Source organism: Ursus arctos, unplaced genomic scaffold (assembly GCF_023065955.2).
Source record: "Ursus arctos isolate Adak ecotype North America unplaced genomic scaffold, UrsArc2.0 scaffold_12, whole genome shotgun sequence".
In the NCBI taxonomy this organism is placed as follows: domain Eukaryota; kingdom Metazoa; phylum Chordata; class Mammalia; order Carnivora; family Ursidae; genus Ursus; species Ursus arctos.
In genome coordinates, this window is record NW_026622786.1 from 4,939,429 (window position 1) to 4,954,243 (window position 14,815).

Consider the following 14,815-nt stretch of genomic DNA (forward strand, 5'->3'; position numbering starts at 1 on the left):
TTTCTTAACACATTATAAACTTTAATTTTGGGGTTTTAGTATTTGATTAACTTCTTTCTGAAGCATGTGTTTGTACACAAAATGGATGCTTATCTAGTGCTCATTGATTTCAGCAATTGGCCAAATGCAAGATGAGTATTGGTACAACAGTATTGTACAACTTCAGTGCCAGAGTTGCTGTGTGCAGACTGGCTGTGAGACCTACTTTACCTTTTGAGAACAAATGTAGATTTTTCAGAAATCACCCCAAGCCTGTGGTCCAGAAGTCTCGGAACGGGGCACAGTAAGCCCAGGGAATGTACTTAGGTAAGAGAATATTTAGGGAGTAAGTTTTGTATTCCTTCTAAGAGTTAGGCCTTGTGCTGAATGTTAAAGTAATCGTTTCAGAGGTTTTCGTTTTGTTTTGTTTTGGTTGTCTAGTTTAGGCTCCTAGTGGTGAGCTGAGGAGAAGCAAAAGAGAAGAAGCCATTCTAGGGGATTTCCTTGGAGATTGTAGCTGGCTCTAAAGAGCCCTGGTTGAACTAGATGAGTAACTGGTTCCTATGACTAATGAACTTTGCAGGAGTCCTTTTGGTTGCACATGTAGCTCTCTGGGATTGCTATAAGGTTCCAAGTCATCACAGTTTGGAATAATGGTTTTCAAACTTGAGTGGGCATTTGGAAGGTTTATTAGAACACAGATTCCTCGGCCCAGGGCCCACCCCTCGAGTTTCTGATTCTGTAGGCCTTCAGTGGGACCTGATAATTTGCATTTCTGACAAGTTCCCAGATGCTGCCGCTGCTGTTTTGGAAATTATACTTTGAGAACCATTGGCTTAGAGCAACATCAGGTGTTTGAGTTTTGGGGCAAAGAGAGCTATGCAAGCTTGGCTGGGATCTTTTCACAGCTCTTCCAGTGCACAGAGATGAGCCTCCAGATGTATTAATTAATTCATCCAACAAGTACGTGAGTGTCCGCCATGTGTCAGCCACTGTTATAGTTGTTGGGGGATACTGGGAAGAAAGCACACAAAAATCCCTTTGTTTGTGGAACTTCCATGAGCATAGGTTGGAATTAACTTGATATCAGTCCTGCTGCTCATTGATGCTTGCAGGCGAGCCTGTTCCTTTTCTTAGCTCCCTTCTACTTATTTTACTTTCTTTTGGAATCTTTGAATTTAGTAATAATGACATCGATATTACTAATCATCACCACCACTTTTTATTGAGTGCTTGTTCTGTGTTAGAAACAGTGTAGTTATAGGTGGAGCTAGGTCTGTCTGATTGCAAGGCCATACTCTTTACTGCCCTGCTGTAGTCCAGGGTTTTTAAACTGCAGATTGTGACCGCTAGTGGGTCATGAAACCAATTTGGTGTAGGTCTCAGGCAGCACTGTGGGGGGGGTGGGGTGGTGGTGGCGGGAATTGGAACCGAATAGAAAATATCACATAGGATAAGCATTGCTTTTTGAAATTTTTTCTGAGTATGTATATGTGTGAATATTGAGTTCTGACTTAAAATATATTTCTTACTGTAGATCACAGTAAGAACTGTTTGCAAACTACTGCTGTGGGACCATAGGTCATCACTTAAAAAAAAAGATTAGAAAATTTAAGCCTTAGAAAAATAAGTAATTTTTCAAGGGCACAGAATAGTCAGTGGCAGTACCAAGACAAGGTATTTGAGTTTTAGCCCCTGGTTCACTGCTTCCTTTCTCACACCATGCCGCTTCCTTAAAAGGGCACTATATTGCCTGGGAATTGAGTCTTATCTTTTCACGTGATGTAAATATGCCATGGAATCTTTAGAGATGCTGACAAAACCTGAAAAGGGAAGTTGAATGTCCATCTGTTCTGAATAGGTGATAATTCTGCCATGAAACCCCCAAAGTGTGCAGATGAAGATGTAACATTTCTCCTGTTAGTTGTATACTTGGTAGAATGAGGATGATGATATTAACTAACAGTACCAGACTCTAAGCGTGTTTCATATGTTAACTCATGTAATTACTAATAATTTTGGCATGGCCGTGGCTGGGACATGATTTCGGCGGTTTGGAGTGAGACGGGGCATCCTACCAGCATGAGTTAACACTTCTCTATGCTGTCCCCAGTTCCTCATTTTGTTCTTGTCGAATTCAGGGCTATTTTCCTCATAGCCTGGCTTACCTAGGCATGGTTTCAGCTTCGCTTTGTTTTCTTTCTTTTCTTTTCTTTTTTCTTTTCTTTTCTTTTCTTTTCTTTTCTTTTCTTTTCTTTTCTTTTCTTTTCTTTTCTTTTCTTCTTTTTTTTTTCTTTCTTTTTTTTCTAGAATATATACCTTCATTATGTGGCAATTTAGGTACCTAATACTTTAACCCTTTAATCAGTGCATTGCTGGTTTGTATCAGGGGCAGGGCTGTGGATTGTCAGCATGATCAGGTGGTGATATATGTCGGTCGTTCTAGAGAATGCTGCCCCTACACTTTATATCAAGGGGCTTAACGGTCTGTCCAAGAGTAATGGGAGACACTTGGAAATAACTTGAGAATGCTTACAGACCCTTCCAGCAAGTGCCCTTTGTGTATCATACCAATGGTCCATGGAAGCTGAGGATATGCAAAGTCAAGGCCTCATCAGGAGGGCGGCAGGGATGGAGATTGGTGGGGAGGAGAGGCTAATAATTCTTGTTAAGAAAATGACAGGTAGAAGTAGGTAGGGATGGGATGAAAATCTTAACTTGTGTATCGTAAAATTCAAGTGAGAAGGAGCCTAAAAGGCCTGGAGGAGTGAGGTGCTTGGCCTTCAGTCAGATGGCTAGATGATAGGGAGCGGGCAGGGTACCTAGGTTATCATTCTGTGGCCCCTTTCATTCTAAGACATGTTCACCAGTGTTGTCTTCCAAAGCACCTGGTCACAGGAAAGAGTGAGTGTCACTTACCCTACAGGGAATGAAATAGAGGCACCAGGAACATGTACCAGGTTTATCTTTGCATTTTCTCCAGTTTGTTTGCTTTTTCCCTCAAATGCTGTATACTCGCAGGGCTATGTGTGTCCTATTTCATGAAATGCAGGGGTAAAGCAAAAACCTCCAAACTTTTAATAAAATGTATGCCCCAAGAGAAACAATTTTTTTGAGCATGGATGCCCTCCTCCAACTAGGTAAATAAATATTTTCAAATTATATACATGTACAACTATTAAACCATACATGCATATGTTAACTCTTAGTAAAGCTTAGTTATGTGTGTTTTAGACTGTAAATATTTAGACAGTCATAAAGTGCTTCTTGTGCCCCATGGGATCGTCGTGCACCCCTCTACTTCTGGGATATACACATCTCATTTTGCAGACCACTGGTCCAGAATGAAAATTGACGAGTTTAATGTCAAAGCTATTGGTTCTTTCATTAAATAGATTTTTTACTCTCAATATTTCTAATGTCCCTCTAGAAAATAGTTTTTGAATGTAAGTTTTGAATTAAAATGCTATCTTTGGGTGATGGACATTAAGGAGGGCATGTGATGTGATGAGCACTGGGTATTCTATGCAACTGATAAATTATTGAACACTACATCTGAAACTAATGATGTATTATAAGTTGGCTAATTGAATTAAAAAAAAAAAAAGGCTTTCTTTCCAGAGTGGATTATGTGAGAATGGAGGATGTACATGAATTAAGTTGAATCTTTGAGAAAGAATGCTGGTTTTGATCTAAGGAAAATGAACAACCCCCCTTTTCTTCCAGTTAAAATTTTTTTGTTTTTGTGTTTTAAAGTAAACTCTTACTCCCAGCGTGAGCCTCGAACTCACGACTTGGAGATGAAGAATCTCATATTCCATGGATGGAGCCAGCTAGGTACCCTACAACTTTCCCTTTCTTGGTCTGTGTTGGTACAAAACCCTTGTTTGATGTCATGAAGACTTCCCTCCCACCATTATACTGATTAAGCTCATACTCTGTATTAGGGCTTGGTAAATGTTTGCTGATTTTTAAAAAAATTCCTTCAGTCTTAACTGGAGAGCAAACTAGAAATGACAGCGGTACAATGGACAGTATACCACACTTTGCTGTGGAGCTGCTGGTAAATGTATTGGTAACACGCAATGGTTGTTGAATTGTTGTAGGCCTTCTACGGTATCACCCAAAGTTGAGCAGGACTTGTAATCAGAAGTAAAGAAAATAAATTCGTTCATTTCATTTCAGACTTTGGAAGCCCAGGACTATGGGGATTAGTTAAGACAAAGATATACTGAGTAAATGCAGTGAAAGATTATTTTGGTAATTAGAAGAAATTTCATTTTCGTAATGAAGTAAGAAGGAATAACACTGGTCATTATTTGTGGAGAGACTGCAGAGCAAATTAGAGAGGAATAAAACTCATTTTGGCTACACAGCAGAGCCAGACAAGCGCAGGGACATGTATTCTATATATATAGATATTTCCAAATATTTTTTCAGTTGTGAGGATGCAAATCATTAGAATATTAGAGCAGCTTGCTTAGTTACTGTTACTGGAAAAACGAGTTAAACCAAGCACATGTCCTACTGAGGGTGAGTCAACAGTGTCATTTTAACATAAGGAGGGACAGTACATTAAGTGAGTTATTCCAAGTCCTGTGGTTTTCCTCCAGCTGAGCAAAGACAGCTCTTGTTTCAGAAGTGGGGCTTACGTGCAAAAAAAGAAGTTGCCCATTTCCTTTCTTTCTCAATTATAGCTGGCTTTCTTTTTGCCCGACACTTTTCAAAACTCCATTTTCTCCTTAGATTTATATCATTTGATTTTCTGAATTTTGATGGAATATTTATTTGTGGAAAGTACATTATTTATTATAGACCAATTGTATTTTAAAGTTTTATTTCAAATTCATCTACCAGTTCATAGACCAAGGTTCGTATATGGTGTCAGATGTCCTTTAAAAAAATGTCGTAAAATAGACAAGGCAAGAAATAAGAATTGCTGGAGAGGATGTGGAGAAAGGGGATCCCTCCTACATTGTTGGTGGGAATGCAAGTTGGTACAGCCACTCTGGAAAACAGTGTGGAGGTCCCTTAAAAAGTTAAAAATTGAGCTACCCTATGACCCAGCCATTGCACTACTGGATGCTTACCCCAAAGATACAGACGTAGTGAAGAGAGGGCCATATGCACCCCAATGTTCATAGCAGCATTGTCCACAATAGCTAAATCGTGGAAGGAGCCGAGATGCCCTTCAACAGATGACTGGATTAAGAAGTTGTGGTCCATATATACAATGGAATATTACTCAGCTATCAGAAAGAACGAATTCTCAACATTTGCTGCAACATGGAGGGCACTGGAGGAGATAATGCTAAGTGAAATAAGTCAAGCAGAGAAAGACAAATATCATATGATTTCTCTCATCTATGGAACATAAGAAATAGGATGATCGGTAGGGGAAGAAAGGGATAAAGAAAGGGGGGTAATCAGAAGGGGGAATGAAGCATGAGAGACTATGGACTCTGAGAAACAAACTGAGGGCCTCAGAGGGGAGGGGGGTGGGGGAATGGGATAGACCGGTGATGGGTAGTAAGGAGGGCACGTATTGCATGGTGCACTGGGTGTTATACGCAACTAATGAATCATCAAGCCTTACATAGGAAACCGGGGATGTACTGTATGGTGACTAACATAATATAATAAAAAATCATTAATAAAAATGTCGTAAGAGATACAGAAAAGTAATCTATTTTAACATGTCATTATTTTTCTAAGTTTTTTAGTGGTATGGACATAAAATAGGGTGGTATTTTATGGAACATTATACCAAACTGTAATGATGAAATTTATCCTTTTGACTTTGGAAGACGAGAGTCTGGTGTTCCGAGACTTGTGGAAAAATAGTGCTGTGAGATGTTTGAGGTTTCCTCAAACGGGATCCAAAATGATTAAGGGTATGTGTCTGGATACTGTATTCCTTGGTTTGGGAAGGTGAGTTTTTGTCTTTTTTTCCGTCTCAGTTGATTTCCTTTAATTAGGAGAGAAGCAGACCAGATGAAGAAAATATTCTGTGTCTTATGGCATTCTTGGTTTACCACATTAGTTATTACATGCCTTCTCTGACTAGCAGGCCACACTTTTTCTGTTTAGAGGTTCAGTTTTCACTAAGTTAACTGCAGATGTGTTCTTTGGAGGAATTTATTTCCGATCAGTTGAATGATGGGTAGCTTGATCAAATTATGATGGGTTGCCTACTTTTAATAGGGTCACTGTTCTTAAGAGTAAAATCTTGTCAACATAGGATGTGATCATTCTTATGATCTGATTCATAATTTCCTTTTGCTTCTTGATGCTACACTGAATTGAGAAGAAATGGTATCTAATTATAATTTTGCAAAGGAAGAACTCTGTACAATTCCACCCATTCTTTTACCTCATAGGGTAGTTTGTTTTTGTGTTTTTCCTGAGAAATAATACATATCAGTATATTGAATCCTAGAGTTGGCAAGTTTTCAAAAGTGGGGTTCTTTTGTTGTGGAGGTAGGAGTGATACTAATGAATGTCCTTGTTAGGGCATGTGCATGAAGAGTGGTTCTGAAATACAGCGTTGGTGGCCCCTCTTATCCTAGGAACTCTGTCTTGTTTTGGTTTTTGACAAGCATGTGGCCATTAGCTGGTCTTTGGCATAAATGTGTTTTATGTACATAGCTGGTATGTGGGTGCTTATCTGCATGAGAATATTCTGTTAATGAGGTTCGCAGGTTTGGGTGGACATCAGGTTTTTTGACTGCATTTCAACAGATGTAGTGAGTGGAAGGATGCTGGACTGGTAGATAAAAGGCTTGTGTTCTGGTACAGGTTTGGCCATCTTGAATGACTTTGGGCAAGTTCCTTATTTCTTTGAGTTGCAGTTTCCTCTTCTGTAAATGGTGCTAATAGCAATTTGCATGCCTTAAAGGGTTGTTGTGGGGATCAAATGAAATCATTTGTATGAAAATGTTTTGTAAACTATGAGGGTATTTTTATTGTAGCATTGCCTTTGGTCAGACTTCTCAGGGGTGAGAAAGCAAGAGTTTTGGGAGCTAAGGTTCTGATTTGTTTGGCCAGTGTTCACATTGGTCTTAGAATACTTGTAGGTTTGGGTGGGGGAACATAGCTGGAAATCAGCTAGAAATCCCTGCCCACTAGAAGCTGAGATGTTAATCCTAAGCATGTGTTGCCAAGTCAATACCACCTCCATCTTTAGGTACAGCAGGTGTTTGTTACTCTCATTTTACTGGAAGGACACCGACCAGCCAACTAACCTCGGATGTGACCGGCTACTTTCTGAATCCACATCATTAGAATTACTCCTTAAGGTTAAGATATTGTATTGTAGGAAGGTTGCTGATTTGGGGGTATTTTCAGTGGAGTTGGAAGAGCACATACAGAAGCCCACTGTGTGCAAATTTATAAACTTGTTCTATTTAACTCAAAAATCCAGATCACATGAGGAGGAGGATACTTGATTCACTTGACATTTTTAATATAAAACTTAAAGTATTTGAGACTTTCCATGGTAACTTCTATTTAGGCTTATAGCCAAAGTGATTACAATGCCTTGGTTTTCGTATTTTCGATGAGGTAATGTGTGCTTTGGTGGGAAAGAGGAGAAATGTTTAATATTTAATCACCAGCACTACGCTAATAACCGCATTAGCTAAATCCTTTGTCCCTTTGCTTGAACTCAGGGTTACTTGCTTTAATACTGGTTTTCCAAAGGACTTAATCCTGTTAATGTGAAGAGGTGATGGTGGGAAGGACATTCGCACTGGGCCTGGAGTGGTGTAACTGGTAAAACTCCCTTTCTAAATCCCTCTTGTTCTATATGAATATCACTCCCATGTCCCTAAAGTGGAATGAATTTTTACTGAGGAGAGTATTTTAAGAGTGATAGACAAAAGAGATGAAAATATCTCCTCTGCCAGGTCTTTGTGACCTTAGAAAGCTAGAGTAAACTATCATTTTGCAGATTTTATTTTTGTCTTCTTTTGTGGGAAATTAGGGACTTGTTTAGGGAGATAGAAAACTGGCCAGATCTTTCAACAGTTTGGCTTTAAAAACATTTTCCAAACATTTACCATATGCCTAGCATTACATAGCTGGGTTGAACCTAGGTAGGACAGACGTGGTTATAGGTATTGCGGAGTCCAAAATCTGTCTTTTGCTGGACCCCCTTGGGCTGCCAGGCAGGAGGAGTGGCAGCAAGGGAGATGAAATGGGTGGTAGGTTAGGGCATCTGCTTTTTTTTTTTTTTTTTAATTCCTTAGGAATTTATGACTCCTTTATGGTAGTTGGGGAAGACCAGGCTCCAGAAAGCCAATACCCCTTATAGGATTTACCCCCTCCAATTTTAATTTAATATATTGAGGTTTAGATTATTTTTGTAGCTCTTGCTGAAAACTCTGGACTGAAGCTGAAACAAGAGAAGTCACTTGGCCTCTCTAGAACGAAGAAAACTTTCGTCGAAGGCAACATAAATCTTGGGTTTGCCAAATCAGGTGTTGCTGCAAATGGAGAGATGTAGATTTCCTTCCCGTTTTAAAAAACACAAACATGGAATGCTCAAGTTCTGATATGGTCCTGTATTAAAGGAAGCAAAATTTTCTGTCTTTGCTGCCTTTCTTTGCTCATCCAGCAAGAACTGGATGAGCAAGAACGGCTGTGCCCATTTGCAGACCAGGTTGTGGCTGTCAGTGTGTGGGGCTGTTTTTGTTAAAATGACTGTTACAATTCCGTAGAAATGTAGGTAGGCTTAGAGATAAATTCTTAACCTACATTCACAGTAAAGAAAGAATATGAGTAGTCGAAAGGTTTGTGAGTCAGGAGAGGAATTTTAAAGAGGCTTGATTAAACATTGAAATTATCAGCTCTTCATCAAATATCTTTAAGTGTATGTTATTACTACCTTTTTCTGTTGACCCTGGGACCCAAGTTCTGTTGGTGTGAATTGGCATTGATGTGTGTTTGAAGAGATAATTGAGAAGAAGGGAGCAATTGAAAACAAAACTAAATAAAAATTAAAGTTTGGAGCTATAGTACGTGTTTTCTTCCCTCAGTAGTTAATAAAAATTTGATATTTTCCTAGTGTTTACCTTCTTCTATTCCAGGGTTGTTGTCCCAGACATGTTCTCTGGAAATGGAAACAATATGCATTTACCATCTCCAGATTGAGACATTTTACTCACAATGCTGGTTTCTGTGCTTATCTGGAATATTCTGGGTACGAGCCCAGGGTTTAGGGCCTTTTGAGCGCTTGAGTTGAAACAATTGTCAGTGGAACACAATAAAAACTAAATAAATTAATTAAAAAAAGCCAAACAGTTCTCAGTGATGTGAGTTTTGTATTGAATATTGCCCACAGGTGAATAGGGTTTGGTTTTGGCTGAAGGTGTAGAACCTCTGTCACCCACATAATATAGAAATAACCCAAGTGTTAGGACCTTAGTTTTTGCAAGCCCTGGCTTCAGAACAGTTAGCTAGAATGGAATGGTGCTTTATGCTGGACTCAGATTTTTTGTCATACAATGACACTTTATGGTTTTCTGGTGACCTCATTCTTGGGATTAGCCTTAATTGCTACAATGAAAGTTTTTAAAAAAGGCCGTGGGGAAGGATACTCATGAGGAAATCTGGGGCTGTTCTCTGGATTTTTCCCCATTTGGTTTTGGGAAGTCTCCTTGATTTTATTTTTTTATTTATGATTTTTTTAAAATTTGATTTTATTTAAATTCAAGTAATTAACATAGAGTGTATTGTTAATTTCAGAGGTGGAGTTCAGTGATTCATCAGTTGCGCATAACACCCAGGGCTCATTACATTATGTGCCCTCCTTAATTCCTTGATTTTATATAATGTAACAATCTTAGGTTTTTCCATTTTTATTTTTAACATAATTTTGTCCCTTATTCTTTCTTTTTGGAGTCTACCTCTAGATAAATAATAGAAATTGTCTACTCCATTTTAAAAGTTTCCTGAACAATTTAAGCTAAAAGAACACTTTGTTTATTTTGGGTGGGTAGCAAGAAGATTATATATATTTATAAAATTCTTTTCCAGCAAGGGTACTTAAAAGCATGTATTTAAAATTAAGAGCTTTTAAAAAAAATGAAGCTGTACTTAACAAAATTGTCTTTAAAAAGCTTTAAAAAGGGAGCGTTTACTAAAAGCACAGGAAATTGGGGACAGGCTGAATTTGTTTCTGATAACAGAACAGATAGATCATAGAGGAGATGATAGAAGGTAGAGGACAATAGGATATCACCTCAGATTGGCCTTTTTTGACCACTATATATAGAGAAATGAACTTCTTCATAGAGAATAATTAAACTTCTAGATTCGGTATAGCTTCTTCCCTTTTCATAGAGGATAATTTAACTTCTAAATCCAATATAGCTTCTTCCGTCTTGGGTTTTATTACACCGAGATCTTGAACCTTTTGGATATAAAAATCCTGTAATTGTTTTGGCCAGTGTCATTTTACAAAGTGTTAGATACTTAATAGAAAAGAAATACATCGGGGCTACTTTGGATCAGATCGGCGCTTAGCTTTCTATGGATGTGTATCAGTGCATGTACTCATGGGGAAAATGGTACTATATAATGAAAACATGATTTTAGCTTACCATTCACTTGAAATTTTTCTTACTGTGTTTTCTGCATTTGCCGTTTAGATGTAAATTATTTTGGTTTCTGTTCATCCCATTTAAATCAATTCTTAACCACAATAGACATGGCTTAAGATTCATGGGGAAGAGTAGGGGAGTATGTATTATCTTTATGCAAATTTTAAGGCAGGAATTTCCAAATATGTTTCAGTTTTATGAAGATTAGAAAAGTATAGTTCCACTTTCTCAACTTCTCATCCTTGTTAAAGGCCAGGAAATTTGCACCATTTTTTCCTTCTTATTTTACTTTTCTCCTGCTTATACAAAATGAAATCAGAATTATTAGACACAGTCACATTTGGGTATCACTATGCTTATTAAAATTGAAGCCTTAGAAAATTCTGAACACATAAAGTGGTTGTTGACTTTGTCAAAAGGTTTTGTGTTAAAGATAGTTCAGTGAATATCTTATGAGTATTGACTATACCTGCTATGGTCCAGGCACTGTGCTAGGTCCTGGGTATACAAAGATGAGCCAATTATGATCACGGTCTTTAGAGAATTTACACAGAGGTAGGGGAGAGAGACAGGTGAGCCAGCACTTTATTAAATCTGCCTAGGAAGTAATGGGAGTACAGAGGAGGAACATCTAAATCAGATTGGAGGGTGTCTGAGGGCTTCTTAAGGAAGGTAATGTTTTTTTCTATGATTTGCAATGTAGGTGGGAGTAAGCGAGATGGATAAGAAAGGGAGGGGAAGTATTTTCCAAATGAAAGAATGTATGTATGTGTAGAGGTGATTATTAACAAATTTACCACATCTGATTTATAAATATGTTTTTATATTTTTCCATTTTATTTAACTCAAATTAAAAATTTTCTGCAGTCTTTAAGAAGACAGAAAAATGAAGGAAATAACACAGTGTATAGTATATGTCAGTAGAGCACAGCAAATATTGATGAATTTTGCTCTTTGCAATAAATAAATCCAGTAGTATAAAATAGGACAAAATCGTAACTTTTTAAATCAAAGATTATTCTAGACTCATCAACTCAGTAGGACAAATATCTTTATAAAACAAAAATTCTAATAATGTCGAAAACACCCTTATGTTATTTATAACTTCAGTTTTTGTTGGTTATATTTTCTTTAGTCAAGATATACCTGTTGTTGAAAAGTAGTAATATTTTGCTATGAACTCTGTAGCCTATGCCTTAATCTCTATGGGTCTGATATCAGCATCTCTTAAGTGGGAAACACATTTTCTATTAGATGATATCTGTAAAGGACAGAGAAATCCTTGTAACACTGTCAGGAAAATAAAATTGGCATCTCCCTTGTTGCATTCATTTGCCTTTTAATCAAGAGGAATTTCAAGGAGGAAGGCAGATGTTTCTCTACTTTGTTTTTATTTAAATATACCACTTGGGATTTGAAGCTTCTGCACTTCTGTTTGTTTGTTTGTTTGTTTTCATGGCTTGATCCCCAAAAATGGAGTAAAAAAATTAGTGGAAGTTTGTTGTTTGAAATCACAGGGTGCTATGAGAATTATTGCAAATCCCTGATGTCTCTCTGCCTGCCCTCAACTCTCTTACTTTTGGTAATAATGCAAGCAGTCATTTTAGAAAACCTTGCTTTGTTGTTTTTACTGAGCCCCTTCCAAACACCATGTGCCTGAAGCAACAGCAGCCAGCTGTAGCCAAGTTCCTAGGGCATAAACTCAGACTTCTTCTCTCTCAAATGCTGCTACTTGAGATTTGCATAAACGTTGAAGAGAAAATTAAAAGGGCCCTGTATGCTGTCTCTTCACATATTTTAGGAACCCCACCCATTTAAGATATTAAAACGTCTTTTGAGTGAGCGGTGGATATGAACACAGATATCACACTGCAGACTGACAGAGCAGGATATGGAAAAAAAAATCATGTGAGATAGACAACAGACAGAGGCTTATTTGAAGAGGCTGCAAAGCAACAAGTAATGCCAATTTACACCGATTACATGTTAATGTAACAAGTGAAACACATTGAAGGCTGCTCAGATTACAGCCGGCTGGGGTGCAGACTTAATTACTCCTGTTAGAGATTCCTAAAACAAAGGCAGGCTTTTAAACCAGTGATATATAACTGTCATGATACTGAAAAGCCCTAGAAAACCTAGGCAAATGCCTGGATGAAATTTTAAGGATGATTCCAATCTATCAGGATACTTTGGGCCAGTCCCTAAATGGGCTTATTCCTGAGGTGCTAGAACTGGTTAAAATCAATGACAGTTTATTCTGTTGTTTGCAGTATTTATAGACAAATGAGGCCAATAAACTTGAGTAAATACTAGGACCTTGTCTGTACTGAGTTACACAGTGCTAAGCCCAAGGGTTTGGGTTGTATTTCTTTTTTCCTTTTTCTTTTCTTTTTTTTTTTTTTTTTTTTTTTACAGATTTTATTTATTTATTTGACAGAGAGACAGCGCGAGAGGGAACACAAGCAGGGGGCATGGGAGAGGAAAAAGCAGGCTCCCAGCAGAGGAGCCCGATGCGGGGCTCGATCCCAGGACCTTGGGACCACGCCCTGAACCGAAGTCAGACGCTTAAGGATTGAGTCACCCAGGCGCCCCTGGGTTGTCTTTCTTAGAGGTTCTTTCTGGGGTGGTCCTGAAATTGACATTTAGAGGGTCTGCTAAAGTTATTTAATAAAAGCAATTTTTATTTTGTTTATATTTATCTTAGAGTCATTTGGGTAAATCATATTCTCTTTGCCCCTGTCCCTAACTTCCCTCCATTATGCTGTATGGACTGTAAGGATAGGAATTGTTTTACTTCTGTTTGATTTCCATTCTATGCCTAGTAGAGGGCCATGCTCACAATAAGTTCTTCAACAAATATAGAACTGTATTAAAATTGAAAGGCATTTTTGCTCATATATAGTGTTTATTTTACCTTTACTGTGTCACTTCTTATTCCTACAGTGCTACACCTTTTTTTTAAAAAGCGGTGACCTCTGATTTTTTTTTTTTTTTTTTTGTAGTTGTAGTTGTAGTAGTAGTTCAGTATTTCTTTCATTAGACTGTTAGTGATGGCAGCTGGGAAGAATTTATTCCACTTATTGATATTACATCTTAAATCCCCAGGGCTCTTCTATTTTTCCAGATTTCTCAGTTTGTTTAAACTGGGGTGTGATTGATTTAACAAGTTTATCATGCATTCATTTAACAAGTTTATCATGATAGCATTTATCATGCATTCATTCAACTTACCAAGAATTTAAGTACCTACTATGTGAGCTAGGCTTTTTTGAGCTCTTACTGTGTATCAGGCATTCGAGGTTGTTTAAGTGTATTAATTCAGTTAGTTCTTACAGGGCTCTGAGAGATGATTTTACAGGTGAAGAAACTAAAAGAGAAAGAGATACAGATATAGATAGTAAATGGAGGAGCTAGAATCCAAACTCAGATCCTGATTTTAGCATCTGTGCATGAAATTATATTGCCTCAAATATACAGAAAAGAAGAAATGTTTTCTATCCTCTAGGAACTTAAACATGGAAAAATAGAGAAGACAGCATAGAATTAAGTGCTAAACTGTGAGTGAGTTATGAATGTCTTAAGAGTCAGGGGCTCTGAGGGTGAGGAGGGAGGTGGGCTGGGCCTCAGTCGAATGAATAGAGTGTCCATAGTGGAGGGAAAGTGGCAGCCAAGGAAGCTGAGATGTGGGTAGACATGGAGCTAAGTGCAGTGGTGATCCATGCCAGCAAGAGACTGCATTTTATTATGGTGGGAGGATCCCGGGAGTGTAAGGTGGGCTGTAATCTTGAAGGTGAGCCTGAGGGTTTAGACTGGAAAAAGAAATGGCTTGTCCCTGGAAAAAGTGCCGTCTGTGCCATTATGTGAAGGTACTGTATAGACCTCTCAGCTGGTTCTTCTGAAGCCGAGCTGAGAGTAAGTTCTGAGAATTAAGAACTGAAAGCCAATGCAGATTAGAGAGTGCTGTACCAACACTTTGCAAGTGGGGCTTCTGGGAGGTTGGATGAGATTAGAATAAAATCCTTACCACTTTGGGGGAGCTGAGAAAATAGATGTCTTCAACTTAGTTTAAAAAGGGCTGACTTGAATAAGCTTATATAAAAAGGAAAAAAAGCCCCTTTACTCACTGAAACATTTTACAAATGTGACCATTTTCCTTCCTTCCTTCCTTCTTTCCTTCCTTCCTTCTTCTTTCTTTTCTTTTTCTTTTCTTTTCTTTTCTTTTCTTCTTT